Source organism: Dipodomys spectabilis, unplaced genomic scaffold, assembly GCF_019054845.1.
Source record: "Dipodomys spectabilis isolate Male_0828 unplaced genomic scaffold, ASM1905484v1 ptg000078l, whole genome shotgun sequence".
NCBI lineage: Eukaryota > Metazoa > Chordata > Mammalia > Rodentia > Heteromyidae > Dipodomys > Dipodomys spectabilis.
In genome coordinates, this window is record NW_024870755.1 from 5,082,938 (window position 1) to 5,089,005 (window position 6,068).

Here is a 6,068-nt window from a genome sequence, read left to right on the forward strand (position 1 = left end):
AAATTTAAGCTGGAGAAGTTTAGAAGTAGCTCTTAAGCAAGGCTTACTTTGAAACTATTAGCTCCACAAAGCTAACTCAGTTACATAAATAAGTACTTGAAAAAGCCATCACCTTAGGACCTAGCTATAAGTGCTTCAAAGTATGATCAAATCTAAAATGAAAAAGCCTTAAAATTGTCATTGACAGAAAAACATAAATGAGAGCAATTGACTGAACAATATAAATTTTTTCCACTATACACATTATTTTAGGGAAATAAGATCAATAGTATTGTTATGAACAATAAGGTTTCCTTGCTACAAATAGGCACCCAAGGATATAAGCCTGTATAAAGATTGCATCATTAATTACTTAAATTTAGAGGATACTACCTGCTTCAGTAGTACGTATACCCAAATTACAACAATACAGAGATTAACATGACACTTGCACAAGGATAATATGGAAATATGTGAAGTATTCCATATTTTTCATTCTTCAGTTGCAGAAATGAAAAACAGTTATTAAGAAGTTGATTCCAAAATTACAAGCGTAACAATATATGCAAGTGTTAGAATTAAACATTAGTTTGACATCAGCGTATTAAATCTTCACCTTAGAAAGGCCTTTACATAGAATAACCTTTACAAAACTTTTGAAATTAGTTAACATTGTCATTTTATCCCAAAGAAACATACTACTATAAGAACCTAGAAAAAGGGACTGGGAAGGTGGCTCAGTGGTAGAGAGCTTGCCTTGCATGCTTGAGGCCCTGTGTTCGATTCCTCAGCACAACATAAGCAAAAAAAAGCCAGAAGTGGCGCTGTGGCTCAAGTGGTAGAGTGCTAGCCTTGAGCTGAAGAGCTGAGGTACAGCATCCAGGCCCAGAGTTCAGGCCCACGACTGGACCAAAAAACAAAAACAAAAACAAGAACCTAGAAAAAAGTAATCTTAAATTTTCTATATGGAATGCAATCTGAAAGGACACATTTATTAATAAATATATATATTATAAAACAATGTTGAATTCAAAGTATATCTAGGAAAGAATGAAATAGATTATGGATATTATGCAAACACAGAATATAGAATATTTTAAAATACACTTTTTTCAGAAAAGAACCAGAAATATCTTTAGTTTCTGTACCACTCATTTCAACAGATAAGATCAAATTATTTCTGATTAAAAAATCTTAAACTGTGCAGAAATCATTACAGATGTACACAAACAACTCACATTTTGACATCAAAGCCAGGCAATTCACTTGGAAAAATTCCACGGAATTTTTACATTAAGATATTGCTGTTATTTGGATTGTGAAAATATTTTGTATGGACACAAAGAATGGACTGGCATTTTGATGTTTAAGAAACGTAACTGATATCTTAACTATGCTAAATAATGCTGCAATGAACATAGTTGTTCTGGTAGCTTTAGTATGGTCTTGTTTGATGCCTCTAAGTAGATGAATGGATTAAGAAAATAGAATCCTATGGAATGGAATTTTATGCCTCCCTCAGAAAGAATGACATTGCCCCATTTGTTAGGAAATGGAAAGACTTGGAAAACAATATATTAAGTGAAGTAAGCCAGGCCCAAAGAAACGTATATCCTATGGTTTCCCTTATTTGCAATAACTAGTATATGTCTGAGACAAGCAGAAATGGTCAGATAAGTTGATGTTAGGTGAAATGAACCCCAAGATAAGGATTCGAATGTTTTTTTTTTCTTTCTTGCAATTGTTTCTAACATATTTATAAGATGATTTCTTTGTTGCTTTGTATGTCCCTCTACCACCGTATAACCCCCGCTTTAATTGTATTTGGTGTTGGTATGATTTGTGGAGGGGAAGGAAAAAAACAAATTGTTTAAATAGGGATACAGGTTGACCCATTGCAACAATGAGATATACAAGATGTCATGTAGAAAAACGAACTTTACAACTTTGGCCAGGGGGAGGGTTAGTGAGGGGGGAGGGGAGTAGGGGGGAGATGAGAAGTTATGGGAAGGGGAAATAAAGGAGGAGCCAACAATGCTTGGTAAGAAATGTACTCATTACCTTGCCCATGTAATTTTAACCCCTCTGTATGGTGTTTTCACAGTAAAATAATAAAATTCAACAAAAAAAAAGATAAAAGAAAAGAAACTTATCAGAAACATTACAATTTAATAGAACAATTTGTACAGCCTTCCACAACTTCAAAGAGGTAGTGATGCATACTTATCCTTTTGGTAATATCAAAGGCAGTTTCTTCCAAGTTGTTCTTCAGACCTGGTTTGATATAATGTTTCAAGAGAAGGAGATCCAGTGTATTTTTGCTATCTATATTCCCAGGAGCAAGATGCAAGGGAGTCAAGAGGCGTTTAGTTTGGGCATTGGTATCTGCATCATGATGAAGTAAGAAAGACACCACACTGGTATTATTACACGAGTAAGCACTGCACAGGTGTGTCCAGCCATTAACAATTTTTGCATGAATATCTGCTGCTTGAGCCACCAACTCATGGCCAATGTATAAGTGTCCACTGTAGGCTTCCCGATGAAGAGGGGTATATTCATTGTCATCCCTAGTATTCACATGAGTGGCCTTTATGGAAGGTAGTCAGAACACTCTACTAAGCCGATTATTTTCAGCAGCTCAAAGAAGAAATTTGCTTGATCCTACTCCATTTTTTTTCTTGCAATTTATACGATTTCTCACTTTTTCATTTTGTTACTCATCTTCATGACTAGAGACTTTCAGTGCCAGTGGGAATAAGGTGTCCATGTATTTCCCCAATATTTCATATTTTTTGAACTTGTGGGAAAAATACAGTGAATTTTCTGCATCTTTTTTTTCATGATGATTTATTTTCTCTTTTTACATTTTTATTATTCTAAATCATTCTAACTGGAAAGTTGGGAATTGATGGAGAGCCGAGGAAAGATGTTCCTCCGTATTCAAATGTACAGACTGAAAATGAGGATCACTGTTGTCTTCATGTGCAGCTTTTTCCAGGAATGAGAAAATTGAAGGTGGCTCAGGGGTAGAGTGTTTGCCTTGCATGTACGAGCAATGGCAGGTCATGTCCACTTTGCAGCCTTGTCATTCAGACCCACGGTGCAAAGAAAAAGACGTAATACCCCAGCCCTCTGAAGCTTGCCACTTTTTGTGGTATCCTACTTTATTTCTTCCTGCAAACCCTCAGGGCCTAGGATCCCAGGATCGGGTATGGGTCCAGAGACTGCATCACAGCCTAGGGTGATGGAAGCTGAGTCAGAGTTGCCACAACCTGAGTTCAAGCCCCGTGGTTGGCAAAATAAAGAATAAATAAAACAATTAATTAACTATTTAACTAAATTAAAAAGAAATAAACCTCTCTAGTTTGGAATTTCTGCCAGTTTCCTTCCTTAGCCTGGGATTTGAACTCAGGGTATTGGTAAATCTGTAGCAATGTGAGGGTAGGTGCAGAGTTGCCACTACTTGAGTTCAAACCCCGTGCCAGCCAAAAATAAAAAAAAAAGTCACTGAGCTCTGCAGGGGGAGTAGTCGTGGAGATGGGAGGGAAGGGATGGTAGGGGGAAAACAAACAAAGAGGAGGCAACAATGCTCAATAGGAAATGAACTCATGACCTTGCTCATGTAACTGTGATCCCTCTGTACAACATTTTTTGCAATAAAAATGTACAAAAAAAGAAACAATGTAGTGCTCAGAGAAGCACTTTGGAGGTAAGGTAAGGATGTCTGAAAAGCTGTACAAAATTCTACAGTGCTTTTTAAAAAAATGCTCTTTATGGAACTTAATGAACATAACTGCTTTCATTAAAAAAATTAAGCCACTGTCATGGAACTGGGGCCAGTATTTCTGTAATTGCTGTGATTTGATCTCACCCTCCTGGTAACTCTTTTGCACCATGGGTGAAGGGGAAGCTTACTGTCTTTGAGGAAAAAAATTCAGGCTAGAGTTCTGAGGCCCCAAATGAATGCCCTGCAATGGAAAAAAATATTTCTATACATGTGTAATATATGATATATACTTACATATGTATGTTTATTACATATTATTTTTATTATTGATTTTGTATTTTATTTTTTATTTGATTCATTTATTTATTGTTTATTGTATTTAGTATTACTGTACACATAATATTTAGTACATGTTTTACATCTATTATAAAATGATTCACAATAATTTAGGACATTGACTCATTTTCATTTATACTTTATTAAGTTTTGAAACATGATACATAATTAAATGGAAGCATTTGTTACAGTCTTCACATGTTTAGAGTCTCTCCCACAGATGAGTTTTGTCTTCTTTATCTTTGGACACCTTCCTATAGGGATTTCGTTAGATGATTTATAATCAGAGGCCTTTTCTTGAGGATAGGCAAGTTGAGGAATAAAATTGTAAGGGTGGGGCTAGAATTGTGACTTAGTGGTAAGGAGCTTGCTCAGCATGCATGAATCCCATGGTTTGAATCCTCAGTACCACATACTTAGAAAAACTCAGAAGCTGTGGAGTGGCTCAAGTGGTAGATCTCTATTCTTGAGAAAAAGAAGCTCAGAGACAGTACCCAGGCCATAAGATCAAGCCCCAGGACTTTCAAAAATAAAAGGCCAGATTCTGGTGGCTCACATCTGGAAAAGTAGGAAAGCCTGTTAGACTCTTATCTCCAATGAACCACCAAAAGACACTGTGGCTCAATTGGTAGTGTTTGCCTTGAGCTGAAGGGCTCAGGGACAGTGCCCAGGCTTGAGTTCGAGACACACAACTGGAAAAAAGTGAGGGTTAATCAAAGTATTTTTCCTATTTGCTAATTAAGAGAATGTTCTCTGGAAAATGAATGCTGATGTATACCAGAATTGGAGTCAGAGCTCAAGGTTCAAGTTTAGTAGATCCATATGCCCAGCTTCTGAGACTCTAGCATTATAACCTTGTGTGCTACAGGGTTCTGAAAGAGTTAATATGCTCCCCAAGCCCTTTGTGATAAGCAGTTGACTTGTACTGAAAATGTCATTACAGTTCTGAACCTAGCAGAGAATCAGTTGCTCACGCCCATCACCCTAGCTTAGGAGGCTGAGGTCTCAGGATCACAGGGTAAAGTCAGCCAGAGTAGGAAAGACTATGACACTCTGACTTCCACTTCTGAAAGGTCAGATGTTCAAGAGCTTCCTGGGTTTCCCTTGGTGATGAGAATTTACTTGCACTCTAAATGTTCTTACAGTTCTCAAGCTATAGAAGCAGGAAAGAAACATTATTGACCCATCCTGGGTTCAAATTAAGTTCTCATGGTCCAAGCCCTAGCCCTGTTAGCAGGAAGAACTCCACTGTATCACTGTATTTGAAGGACAGAAAATAGTTGCAAAAGCCAGGCTGGGTGAGAGACCAAGGCCTGCAGGATTAGGAGGCAGAAAAGACACACTCAACAGGAAAGTGAGCTGCAAAACCACTTATTCATTCCAGGCACAACCAGCAACCGGGGGGGGGGGGGGCTTCAAACATTTGTTAGAGTTACACCAGGGTCAGGCTTTTCTCAGCCTCTTCAAACAATGACTGATTAACCTTCCTCCCTCAGGTGAAGGGAGCCTCAAGCTATCTTTAGGTTACCAATACAGAACCAGTTTAGTGTGTGAGTGTGTGTGTGTGGGGGGGGAGGAACAGAGTTGAAAACCCTGATCTCTGGTTTTAAGGAGTGGGTTTTTCACTCTTCATCTGTCAGATTTGAAGGCCCTTCTTCTACCTCGGTGAGTCCATTCTCCTTCCTTCATTCTGCCCATCATTAATGCCAATCCCTAGTCCAAGGAGAAGCAGGGCCGTTTCTCTTCTCTCTCCAAGCAACTTAGTTAGAACCTGGCTCTTCCCTCTTGGCTCTGGGGCCCTCATGTGCCTGAGAAGCGGGAGAGAGACAGTCTTCCTGCTCTGTGGTTATGTGAATGCGATACTAGTATCCTGGCAAACTGCAGAAGGCCTCATGACTGGTAATTGTTCCCTTCTTCCCTCTTGACGTCCAAGAACAGATTCATCTATCATCTTTGTATCTATCTATCTATCTATCTATCTATCTATCTATCTATCTATCTATCTATCTATCTATCTATCTAT

At 38.2% G+C, this 6,068-nt stretch overlaps 1 non-coding gene across 1 annotated transcript; it reads left to right on the forward strand.

Moving 5' to 3' along the window:
- Nucleotides 1-365: 365 nt before the first annotated feature.
- On the forward strand, nucleotides 366-472 carry LOC122110479. Its single transcript, XR_006147878.1, has one exon. It is a non-coding gene; the product is annotated as a U6 spliceosomal RNA (small nuclear RNA).
- The last annotated feature ends 5,596 nt before the right edge of the window (nucleotides 473-6,068 follow it).